Source organism: Heterodontus francisci, chromosome 3, assembly GCF_036365525.1.
Source record: "Heterodontus francisci isolate sHetFra1 chromosome 3, sHetFra1.hap1, whole genome shotgun sequence".
Lineage (NCBI taxonomy): Eukaryota > Metazoa > Chordata > Chondrichthyes > Heterodontiformes > Heterodontidae > Heterodontus > Heterodontus francisci.
The window spans coordinates 62,039,845-62,052,892 of NC_090373.1; the positions used below are offsets into that span (position 1 = coordinate 62,039,845).

General features: G+C 47.1%; 1 protein-coding gene across 1 annotated transcript in view; it reads left to right on the plus strand.

Moving 5' to 3' along the window:
* The window catches only part of greb1 (growth regulating estrogen receptor binding 1), a 375,097-nt gene that overhangs the window by 318,626 nt on the left and 43,423 nt on the right, over positions 1 to 13,048 (plus strand). The window lies entirely within an intron of this gene.

A 13,048-nucleotide genomic window follows, 5' to 3' on the forward strand; every position in this document is an offset into this window, starting at 1 on the left:
CAGTGTTATTTAAAAGAATCATCAACCACTTACAGGTTAGTTGCTGATTGATCTCTGCTGGCTATTGCTGAGTTAGTAGAAGAGTTTGGTGGTTTGGTAGTTAAGTCTACAGGGAGTGGTGTGACACATGATGAAGGCATTTGTTCTCACTTCAAGGGTTTCATTCAGACCACATGCCTCCCAGTCAAAGGTGCTGTAGGTTCTATCCCCCTTGGCCTGCAGCTTGACCGGGAGAATGAGCAGAGGAAACACAGAGGCGATGATGGGCTCTCAGCAAGAGGCCATATCCACCCAGAGTCTTCAGGGAGCAATTCAACCTGAGCTAGGAACAGTATGTGCAATGTCTCCCTTTCACAAAGGTGGTGCTCACTGAAATCTGCCAACTATTGCAAACAAACCTCCAGTCTTAGAGCAGGGAGAGGACAGCCCCGCCAATGGCTTTAAAGCTGACTGTGGCCATGAAGGTCTTTATGTCGGGTTGCTTTCAGACTGGAGCAGCCGATTACTCCAACATCTCGCAAATTACTGCCCACAGTTGTATAAGGGAGGTCACTGACGCTCTGTATGCAAAGAGAGGGGAATATAGTACATTTTATCTTTCCCAAGAGAAGCAGGCAGAGTGAGCATGATGCTTTGCCAGGATAGTGGGCTTCCCTATGGTGCAGGGTGCCATCATCTGCACACATGTCATTTTACAGGTGCCGCAAGTAAGTTCTGAGCTCTACTGCAACCACAAAGGATTACACTCCCTCTATTTCAAGCTGGTCTGCAACCATACTCCACATCATGCTGGCCAATGACCAGTATCCTGGCAGCAGTCATATGATGCATTTATTCTGCGCCAGTCCACTGTACTAACTGCATTTGAGCCACCATGAGAAATCAGAGGGTGGCTACTGGTGGCGAAAGCCCACTTGGCTCATGATTTCACTACACAACCCACATACATGGGCAGCATCTGTATAATGAGAGCCACGCTGCCAGACGAAATGTCATCGAGCAGACCATTGGGGTGTTTAAGCATCCGCTGCCTGGACCTCTCTGGAGGAGCCCTACAGTACCTGGCATAGTAGATGTCACAATTGGTCTGCTGTATCCTGCATAACCTCACCATTACGAAGGCATAGCCTTTTCCACAAGGTATACATCGAGCAGCTGAAGAGGAGGAGGAAGGGAGGAGGCAACCAATATATCCGCTTTCCAGCCAGGCTGTCCATGATAGGTTCATCTGACTGCAGTGCCAATGAAGGCAGCAGCAGTCCCGCACCTACCTCTCTGTTACTGACCATCACAGCATCCTCTTGACCACAATGCTGAAAGCCACCACAAAACAAACATTGCCAATTTAATTTATCAATCAAGTGATCCAATATTCCATAGAAAAGTCAACTAATCGCCCTTGTGCATTCCCTTAGTGCCTGTCTTCCATGTGTCTTTGCCTGTCGTACTGCTTCTATTCAGTGCTACCCTAGTGGCTGCAGCATGGCTGCTGGAAAGCTGCTGACTTTCAGTGGAGGGGACTGCAGATGGCCTTGCAGGACAACCTCAAGCAGCTCTGGCCCTAGAAGGCTTGGATTTGGACTGCACCTTCTCAGCATGGTGGCAGCAGTCTGGGCTGGCTGGCTGACAGGCAACAGCAAAGGAGCTGGTGGAGTGGCAGTGGTGGGACAACAAATGCTGTCAAACTGAGAGAGGACAGCAGGCTTGTGCTCCACGCTTTCACTGCCACTCCCACGGGGTGGTGCTTCAGCAATCTAGTAATCTGCTGTTGCACAGACTGCAGGACTGCTGTGAGACACTGCAAGCCCCTTTGAACACTGGTATCCACAGCAGTGATGGCAGTAGTCTGAGCATGTTTAGTTTTAGTTTAGAGATACAGCACTGAAACAGGCCCTTCGGCCCACCGAGTCTGTGCCGACCATCAAACATCCATTTATACTAATCCTACACTAATTCCATATTCCTACCACATCCCCACCTGTCCCTATATTTCCCTCCCACCTACCTATACTGGGGGCAATTTATAATGGCCAATTAACCTATCAACCTGCAAGTCTTTTGGCATGTGGGAGGAAACCGGAGCACCTGGAGGAAACCCACGCACACACAGGGAGAACTTGCAAACTCCACACAGGCAGTACCCAGAATTGAACCCGGGTCGCTGGAGCTGTGAGGCTGAGGTGCTAACCACTGCGCCACTGTGTGGCAACAAGCTGAGTTTGCGTGATTTCAGTCTGGTTTTTGCTTGTGCTGCAGTGGAAGCTGAGATATTGGCCATAAGATGCTGCATCATGGTTGGGTTCAAAAGTGTGGTGATGGAGTTGGCCAGCACTCCTGGACTCCTCCATACTCCTTGACAGTGACCACAGACTTTCTGGCAGGCCTGCCAATGCTCCAAGCCTTTCTGTGTACTTACCTGGACTTTTTCTATAGGCTGCCCCATCAGAGTCCTTATCTGAGTCCTCTGCAGCAGAACTCATGTGACCTCGCACCGTGAGCTGGTACCTGTGCTACTCTTTCCCTCAGCCCTACCTGTAGGCCACTCATGCCCAGTGTCTCACCACATGCAAATCCTGCCCCAAAGCTGGCCTCAAAAGTATGCGCAATGTCAGTATCTGAACTGGTGGCTCCAAGTGTCAGAGCAATAGTGTCTCCTCTTTATCAGTCTCTTCTTCCTCTTCCACTTCTTCCTCTAGGATTTCAGCCACTGCCTGGGCAGGTTGCAGTTCTTTGGTATCTGAAAAGAGAAAGGCACAAGGGTAGATTTATTGTGAGGGGAGAGGAAAAGGATGTTTAGACCCTCTGCAGCTTGGGAATCAGAAGAGATTGTGGGGTGAGGAGGATTTGGTATGAACATTCCATTACCTTCAATGGTTTCAGCCCTGCTGCTGGCCACCGCCTCAGTCAAGGCCAACCCAATGATGATGAGCACCATCTCCTCAATTGGGTTGAAGGCACACAATTGCTCCTCTCCTGCAGAAGAGAGAGAAGTGTGTTGGTGAGTGTGGTGCAATGTGTTTGAGTGATGTGGCTCTCATGATTTGAATAGCTGGCAGTGTGCAAGCTGCGAGATGTGGGTATGAGGCTTGCAGCAGTGCGAAGTTTGTGAGGGTGAGGTAAACCCAGGACTGTGGGTTATGAGATAATTGATAGAGATTGCTAGTTTAATGAAAGGATAGTGGTGAATTGAGCAGTGTGTGTGTGACTAATGGTTTTAAGGATATGGAAAATATGGCATTTGAAGATACATTCACTGACCTTGACCATTTTTGTGAATCATTGAACTTCTTGCGATACTGCATTCAGGTTTGCAAGCTACGCTGCTGGCATTGACCATGGTGGCTATCTTCTCCCACTGCCTTTGCAGTGTCTATCTGGAGGGCCGCCTGATCCCCTGTAGATAGAGCACCTCTCCTTTTGTTCCTTTTGCTTTTCGGTGGAGGCCAGGGGGCTGCTGGGTAAGTAAAACACTATATATTTGGGCGGTTTAAAATAACTTTCCTTTCATTGCAGCAGCTTTTTCGGGAGCAGAGTGTGAGCGAGTGAGCAGCTGGGAAGGTCAGTTTGAAAGTAAACTTAATTTCCTTTTGTTTTTCGGCGGAGGCCAGGGGGCTGCTGGGTAAGTAAAACACTATATATTTGGGCGGTTTAAAATAACTTTCCTTTCATTGCAGCAGCTTTTTCGGGAGCAGAGTGTGAGCGAGTGAGCAGCTGGGAAGGTCAGTTTGAAAGTAAACTTAATTTCCTTTTGTTTTTCGGCGGAGGCCAGGGGGCTGCTGGGTAAGTAAAACACTATATATTTGGGCGGTTTCTGACACTTGTCGTGTCTCCCACCCGCCCTCCTCCTCTAACCAAAAAAAAAGGACTCGGTGGGGTGTTTATAAGGTAAGGCTTTTTCTATTTCTCTGGTTTTATCGTGATTGGTAAAAACTTTTCGTTCCTTTTTCATTTAACTAAGTTAAGCTTAAGATTAAAAATGGCAGGAGATCTCAGACCCGTGTCATGCTCCTCTTGCTCAATGTGGGAGCTCAGGGACATGGCTGATGTCCCTCACTCCTTCACGTGCAGGAAGTGTGTCCAACTGCAGCTCTTGTTAGACCGCATGACGGCTCTCGAGCTGCGGATGGACTCACTTTGGAGCATGCGCGATGCTGAGGAGGTCGTGGATAGCACGTTTAGTGAATTGGTCACACCGCAGATTAGGATTGCTGAGAGAGAAAGGGAATGGGTGACCAAAAGGCAGAGAAAGAGCAGGAAGGCAGCGCAGGAGTCCCCTGCGGTCATCTCCCTCCAAAACAAGTATACCGTTTTGGATACTGTTGAGGGAGATGGCTCACCAGGGGAAGGCAGCAGTAGCCAGGTCCATGGCACCGTGGCTGGCTCTGCTGTTCAGAAGGGCGGGAAAAAGAGTGGAAGGGCTATAGTCGTAGGGGATTCGAATGTAAGGGGAATAGGCGGTTCTGTGGTCGAAAACGAGGCTCCCGAATGGTATGTTGCCTCCCAGGTGCACGGGTCAGGGATGTCTCAGATCGGCTGCAGAACATTCTAAAGGGGGAGGGTGAACAGCCAGTTGTCATTGTGCACATAGGCACCAATGATATAGGTAAAAAACGGGATGAGGTCCTACAAGCAGAGTTTAGGGAGTTAGGAGCCAAGTTAAAAAGCAGGACCTCAGAGGTAGTAATCTCAGGATTGCTACCAGTGCCACGTGATAGAGTAAAAATGAAAGAATAGTCAGGATGAATGCGTGGCTTGAGAGATGGTGCAGGAAGGAGGGGTTCAGATTTTTGGGACATTGGGACCGGTTCTGGGGGAGGTGGGACTATTACAAATTGGACGGTCTACACCTGGGCCGGACTGGAACCAATGTCCTTGGGGGTGCTTTTGCTAACGCTGTTGGGGAGGGTTTAAACTAATGTGGCAGGGGGATGGGAACCAATTGAGGTCAGTTGACAGTAAGGAGGTAGTAACAAAAGCCTGTAAGGAACTAGATAATGAAGTCAGTGTGACTAAGGGGAAGAGCAGGCAGGGAGCAGATGTTGAATATAAAGGGACTGGTGGTCTGAGGTGCATTTGTTTTAATGCAAGAAGTGTAGTAGGTAAGGCAGATGAACTTAGGGCTTGGATTAGTACCTGGGAGTATGATGTTATTGCTATTACTGAGACTTGGTTGAGGGAAGGGCATGATTGGCAACTAAATATCCCAGGATATTGATGCTTCAGGCGGGATAGAGAGGGAGGTAAAAGGGGTGGAGGAGTTGCATTACTGGTCAAAGAGGATATCACAGCTGTGCTGAAGGAGGGCACTATGGAGGACTCGAGCAGTGAGGCAATATGGACAGAACTCAGAAATAGGAAGGGTGCGGTAACAATGTTGGGGCTGTACTACAGGCCTCCCAACAGCGAGCGTGAGATAGAGGTACAAATATGTAAACAGATTATGGAAAGATGTAGGAGCAACAGGGTGGTGGTGATAGGAGATTTTAATTTTCCCAACATTGACTGGGATTCACTTAGTGTTAGATGTCTAGATGGAGCAGAATTTGTAAGGAGCATCCAGGAGGGTTTTCTAGAGCAGTATGTAAATAGTCCAACTCGGGAAGGGGCCATACTGGACCTGGTGTTGGGGAATGAGCCCGGCCAGGTGTTTGAAGTTTCAGTAGGGGACTACTTTGGGAATAGTGATCACAATTCCGTAAGCTTTAAAATACTCATGGACAAAGACGAGAGTGGTCCTAAAGGAAGAGTGCTAAATTGGGGGAAGGCCAACTATACCAAAATTCGGCAGGAGCTGGGGAATGTAGATTGGGAGCAGCTGTTTGAAGGTAAATCCACATGTGATATGTGGGAGGCTTTTAAAGAGAGGTTGATTAGCGTGCAGGAGAGACATGTTCCTGTGAAAATGAGGGATAGAAATGGCAAGCTTAGGGAACCATGGATGACAGGTGAAATTGTGAGACTAGCTAAGAGGAAAAAGGAAGCATACATAAGGTCTAGGCGGCTGATGAAAGACGAAGCTTTGAAAGAATATCGGGAATGTAGGACCAATCTGAAACGAGGAATTAAGAGGGCTAAAAGGGGTCATGAAATATCTTTAGCAAACAGGGTTAAAGAAAATCCCAAAGCCTTTTATTCATATATAAGGAGAAAGAGGGTAACTAGAGAAAGGATTGGCCCACTAAAGGACAAAGGAGGAATGTTATGCTTGGACTCAGAGAAAATGGGTGAGATTCTAAACGAGTACTTTGCATCGGTATTCACCGAGGAGAGGGACATGACGGATGTTGAGATTAGGAACAGATGTTTGATTACTCTAGGTCAAGTCGGCATAAGGAGGGTAGAAGTGTTGGGTATTCTAAAGGGCATTAAGGTGGACAAGTCCCCAGGTCCGGATGGGATCTATCCCAGGTTACTGAGGGAAGCGAGAGAGGAAATAGCTGGGGCCTTAACAGATATCTTTGCAGCATCCTTAAACACGGGTGAGGTCCCGGAGGACTGGAGAATTGCTAATGTTGTCCCCTTGTTTAAGAAGGGTAGCAGGGATAATCCAGGTAATTATAGACCGGTGAGCCTGACGTCAGTGGTAGGGAAGCTGCTGGAGAAGATACTGAGGGATAGGATCTATTCCCATTTGGAAGAAAATGGGCTTATCAGTGATAGGCAACATGGTTTTGTGCAGGGAAGGTCATGTCTTACCAACTTAATAGAATTCTTTGAGGAAGTGACAAAGTTGATTGATGAGGGAAGGGCTGTCGATGTCATATACATGGACTTCAGTAAGGCGTTTGATAAGGTTCCCCATGGCAGGCTGAAGGAGAAAGTGAAGGCGCTTGGGGTCCAAGGTGTACTAGCTAGATGGATAAAGAACTGGCTGGGCAACAGGAGACAGAGTAGCAGTAGAAGTGAGTTTCTCAAAATGGAGACGTGTGACCAGTGGTGTTCCACAGGGATCCGTGCTGGGACCACTGTTGTTTGTGATATACATTAATGATTTGGAGGAAAGTATAGGTAGACTGATTAGCAAGTTTGCAGACGACACTAAGATTGGTGGAGTAGCAGATAGTGAAGGGGACTGTCAGAGAATACAGCAGAAAATAGATAGATTGGAGAGTTAGGCAGAGAAATGGCAGATGGAGTTCAATCAGGGCAAATGCGAGGTGATGCATTTTGGAAGATCCAATTCAAGAGTGAACTATACAGTAAATGGAAAAGTCCTGGGGAAAATTGATGTCCAGAGAGATTTGGGTGTTCAGGTCCACTGTTCCCTGAAGGTGGCAACGCAGGTAAATAGAGTGGTCAAGAAGGCATACGGCATGCTTTCCTTCATCGGACGGGGTATTGAGTACAAGAGTTGGCAGGTCATGTTACAGTTGTATAGGACTTTGGTTCGGCCACATTTGGAATACTGCGTACAGTTCTGGTCGCCACATTATCAAAAGGATGTGGATGCTTTGGAGAGGGTGCAGAGGAGGTTCACCAGGATGTTGCCTGGTATGGAGGGCGCTAGCTATGAAGAGAGGTTGAGTAGATTAGGATTATTTTCATTAGAAAGACGGAGGTTGAGAGGGGACCTGATTGAGGTGTACAAAATCATGAGAGGTATAGACAGGGTGGATAGCAAGAGGCTTTTTCCCAGAGTGGGGGATTCAATTACTAGAGGACACGAGTTCAAAGTGAAAGGGGAAAAGTTTAGGGGGGATATGCGTGGAAAGTTCTTTACGCAGAGGGTGGTGGGTGCCTGGAACGCGTTGCCAGCGGAGGTGGTAGATGCGGGCACGATGGAGTCTTTTAAGATGTATCTAGACAGATACATGAATGGGCAGGAAGAAAAGAGATACAGAACCTTAGAAAATAGGCGACATGTTTAGAGAGAGGATCTGGATCGGCGCAGGCTTGGAGGGCCGAAGGGCCTGTTCCTGTGCTGTAATTATCTTTGTTCTTTGTTCTTCTGTCCACGCCCTGCACCAAACCTCCTGTGCTATGTTGGAGAACCTTGGAGCACGATATCTACCCTGTTGCACCATTTTGCAGTGTTCTTCCTGCTCAGACACACTTCCGCAGCCACTTCCAGCACCTGTACCAGCCAGAATGCACCTCCCTTTTAAGAGGTACAGGCTGAGTTTAAGTGGTGCTAGCCTATCATGATTTGTATCCCCTACTCAGGTGTGCAGACACTCAGCAGTGTGCTTATCACTGGCTGCACGCTACAATCATAGTAATGAGCAGGCAGCACACAAACTTTGTGCTGCCTGCATCAGAAGCAACTGACGCGGGTTAATCACACATTGCAATTCCTGTACCTGTTTTCGGGCTTTATCGAATTCCGCAGCATCAGCTTTGGTAGGGGTGTAAAACAGGCAGTACCAGATTTGCTTCACTTTGTACACAATCGCCCTATGTTTCATAATCTGATCTGATACTGCTTATTTTGTCTCCCTGCCAAAGTTGAAAGTTTTGCCCCGTCTGGCTCTTGAACAACACAAGTGGTTCACTAGTATTTAATGATTTATTACAATTTCATGATCTGATTTTTTATATATATAAATATATATATTACGACCAGGTGAGAAAGGTGTCTAGGGGTCCCCCTCAGCCTTCACCTGGTCTTACCGAAACAGGGTTTAATTTTAAACACACTGTTTTTAGCCCCCCCTTGGTGAATCACCACTTTCCAATTATAAGGCAAAGAAACCAGCATAAACAGGTTTTCTTAGTTTAAAGAAGAAAGATTGAAATTATTAAACTCGAGTTTAAACTCTAATTCAGTTAATGCCAACGGATACACAACGCGCCCACACTAGCATGCATACGCGATACAGACATGCAAATAGAGACAGAAAAGAGTATAAGAAAAATAAAGTGGAAAGGTTTGAGACAATGTGTGAAGAGTTTTTGTTACGGTTCTTCGAGCTCACTGTAGAGTCATTGATTGTAAGTAGATCTTGCATTTCAGTGGGGACAAGTATTCTTAAACCTTGTTTGCTGTAGGAGACTTTTCTCTCTTGAGGTCATGTGTCTTTAGTGGATTCAGAGGCTGAAGAGAAAGAGCAGACAGGAGAGATCTTCTCAGTCCAGAAGCAAACGGACTTTGAGTTCAAACTGTTTGTACAATTCAGAAAAACCCAGGTTGCCAAGCAGATTAGTCATGTGCCTAACTGGTCTGACCATGTCTTGGATTGTATCAACTTAGCAGTCTCTAGAATGCTCCTCTTACACATAATACCTGGTGATCAAGGTCCATTGTGGGTTGAATGTGTCAGGGAATGGTCTTTTGTCCTTCCAAGCACTGTCTGTTAATATGCAAATATCTTTTCCAGCCATGACTGATCTGTTTAACATGTCCTTTCTTCACTCCAGTAACACTTTAAAATCAATGTTCATAACAAAATTAATATGCCTCATTCTTGGCAGGTGGGGGCCTAGCATGACACCTCCACACCCAGCAGAATGCAATGCGGTTTGAGGAAAGGCGCATTTCATTAATAGGGTCGTGAGAAAATATAAGATACAGAAAAACCCATGTATTTCTCTCATTTATTCACAAATCCTAAAACTTATTAAAATTGCCCCTTTTTTGGCATCCCAATAAACATGGTTCTTTTTTGGGGAAGTTTCACTTCGTTTGCCCATTTCCAAGGCTGCCTAGCGTCTTTGTTCCTACTGAGGCAATTTTTTTTTCAGGAGAGTCAGCAGTGGTCGGGTCTATCCTGACCTCTCCTTCAGTGCTTTGCTGAGTCATGCAAACACTTTTGACTTCAGGGGATGAGTGATTTTTTTCTAACTGTGGAGGAGGATTGTTTGCTAATCTCCCCTTTGTCCTCTGGGACATTCCTGGCTGCAGACTCTACTGCACTCCCCTGTGGCACTTTGGATGAGACATCACCCTCACAGTTTCTCTGCCCCCTGGGGGTCTTTCTTTGTCTCTGCATGTTCCTGTAAATGTTGTTAGCAACTCTGGTGGGGTGCTTCTAGTGTCTGCATTTATGTAGGAGGATGTGGGGTCTAACTTTTCACACTTTTCGGGCTTGGCTGACCGGACAGTAGGGGTTTTCATCCAGGATGCTTCCCAGACTTCCTTTAGCTGCCCTCTTGGTCGCTTTTTCCCCTTCCCTGTCTAACCTTTTGCCAGCCTTGTGTCTGCCTGTCCCAGTTTGTTCTTGACAGGAGTCCCTTACAGTTCACCTCTGCTGGAGGGTCCTCCTAACACTGGTACAGGACTTAGGGGTCCAGGTTTCACTGTAGGTTGGGGTTTCCCCTCAACCTGGCACATGTGGCAACTCCTGCAGTACTCCACCACATCTTTGTGGCATTTTGGCCAGTCAAACTGCTGTCTTATGCGGGCTTTGGTCTTTCATATACCGGCATGTACAGTCATTGTAGTCTTATGGGCCCTTCTTAATATTTCTCTCCGATACCTCTGCAGCACCACTAACTGGTGAACTAATGTCCACTCTTTGTTCTCAGGTCTGTGAGGAGAACTCCATTACCTCATCAGTACCTCATTTTTTAAATAGTAGCAATCAGGGACTCCCTCTGCACTTTCAGACTGGGCAGCCTGTGCTAACTCTCGCAATACTGGATTGGCTCGCAGAGCCTCAGCTGGGGAAAATCCATTTAATTCATTCTCTGGGTCTCATAACTTTCCAAGGAAAGTCTCAGACAGACAAACCTCGTGGTCATCTGCCTGCAGTGCTAATTCAGTCTCCTCTGGGGGAAGCTGATTTGATTGTGGCCTGATCCACTACATTTTCAGTGAAACTGCAGGGGTCTGTCTCCTGCCTCTGCCCTATCTCTCTGACCTCCTGTGGTCTTTCTTTCACAACTGGGGGCTACCTCCTTCACCCCTGCCAGATTATTACCAAGGAGCAGGTCAGCCCCGTCCACAGGCAAACTAGGGACAATCCCTACAGTCACCAGTCCTGAAACTAGGTCGCACTCCAGAAGCACCTAGTGTACAGGTATACACTGCCCTCCAATACCATTCACCACCATTTTGGTGTTCACTGCGCTCTGTGGGGGAAAGGTCAGGCCTTTTCCCAGTAAAAGGGATCTGGTGGCCCCTCTGTCCCTGGGAATACTATGGGCTTGCTTGCTCCATTCGAAGGGTATGGAGTTACATTCCCTTCAAACACAAGTGGTTAGCACCGCAGCCTCACAGCTCCAGGGTCCTGGGTTCGATTCCGGGTACTGCCTGTGTGGGGTTTGCAAGTTCTTCCTGTGTCTGCGTGGGTTTTCTCCGGGTGCTCCGGTTTCCTCCCACAAGCCAAAAGACTTGCAGGTTGATAGGTAAATTGGCCATTATAAATTGTCACCAGTATAGGTAGGTGGTAGGGAAATATAGGGACAGGTGGGGATGTTTGGTAGGAATATGGGATTAGTGTAGGATTAGTATAAATGGGTGGTTGATGTTCGGCACAGACTCGGTGGGCCGAAGGGCCTGTTTCGGTGCTGTATCTCTAATCTAAAACCCTGATAATCTTCAGGAATCCTATTAAATTTTCCTGTACTTGCAGCTGTAAGCTTCCTGGATCTCACTCTTACTGCAGTTAAAGCCACAGCTTGTTCTGCTGTGCTTTCCATCACATTCCTGTCTTCACTGAGCAGGTGTGCCCTGATTAATCCGACCAGTTTTCCCTTTAGTTTCCAGCAGTCAGCTGTTAAATGCCCTGCTTTATTACAATGGAAGCACACAGATCTCTGGGTCTCACTCTCGCTCACAGCATATTCCTTTTTGGCTAGAGGAGGGCCCCCCCTGTGTCTCCTTTCCTTTCTCTCCCAGGACTGCTTGGGCTCCTATCACCTTGCTACCGATTGTCCTTTTCGGATTTGTGGGGGTGGCTAGGAAAGGTTCTTCCCTGGGTAACCGACTTATAAATTAAAGCAAACTCATCGGCCAGAACAGCTGCTTGCCGGGCTCTCTGAACCCGCTGCTCCTCTACATGGGTTTTTATGGAGAGTGGATGAAAGTGTTTAAATTCCTCTAACGGAATTACTTCCCTGAGATTCTCATAGCTGAGCTGTACTTTAAGAGCCGTCAGCCACTGGTCAAAAGACAGCTGCTTAATTCTGTCAAACTCCAGATAAGTTTGATTAGCTTGCTTCTTGAGAGTTCTAAACATTTGGCAATAAGCTTAGGGTACTAATTCATATGCCCCAAGGATAGCATTTTTGGTCAGTTCATAATTTGATGATCTCTCATCTGTCAACAAGGAATAAACCTCATGGGCTTTTCCAGTTAGCTTGCTTTGTAGTAAAAGAGGCCAGGTCTCAGCTGGCCATTTTAGCTGCCTTGGCAGTTTCTCAAAGAATTCTGCCTCATTGAATTTTGGAATTAGTTGAGCTAGTTTTAACAATTCTGTACCCAGCGCTGAATTACACTCCTTCATATTGGCCATGCTTTCACTGGGGTTACTCTGTCTCCCCCTAGTTAACTCAAGCCACTTCAACTCTCTCTCTCCACATTCTTTCTGGAAGGTTCTTTCTCTTTCTGTCTCCTCTCTTGCTTTCTCTCTCTCCTCTCTTTTTCTTAACGTTCCTTCTGGAAGGCTCTTTCTCTCTCCTCTAATTCAGGTTTCCTCCGTTCCGATTATAGCTTTGCTAGCCATACCCTGTCAGTGTTTACTTCTAACACTGCTTCTGCTTGCTCAGATTCAAGAGAAAAATGGTTGCCCACTACCCTTAGGAGTTCAGACTTCCTAGCCTTGCCACGTACGGTGATCCCACACTGCTCAGTCATTTTTCTCACCTGCTCCATAGACAGTGCTTTTAACTTCTCCCAAGTTATTTCACCCTGGCTTGGGGAGCTACTAGTTCAGTTTAGTTTAGAGATACAGCACTGAAACAGGCCCTTCGGCCCACCGAGTCTGTGCCGACCATCAACCACCCATTTATACTAATCCTACACTAATTCCATATTCCTACCACATCCCCACCTGTCCCTATATTTCCCTACCACTGACCTATACTTGGGGCAATTGCTAATGGCCAATTTACCTATCAACCTGCAAGTCTTTGGCTTGTGGGAGGAAACCGGAGCACCCGGAGGAAA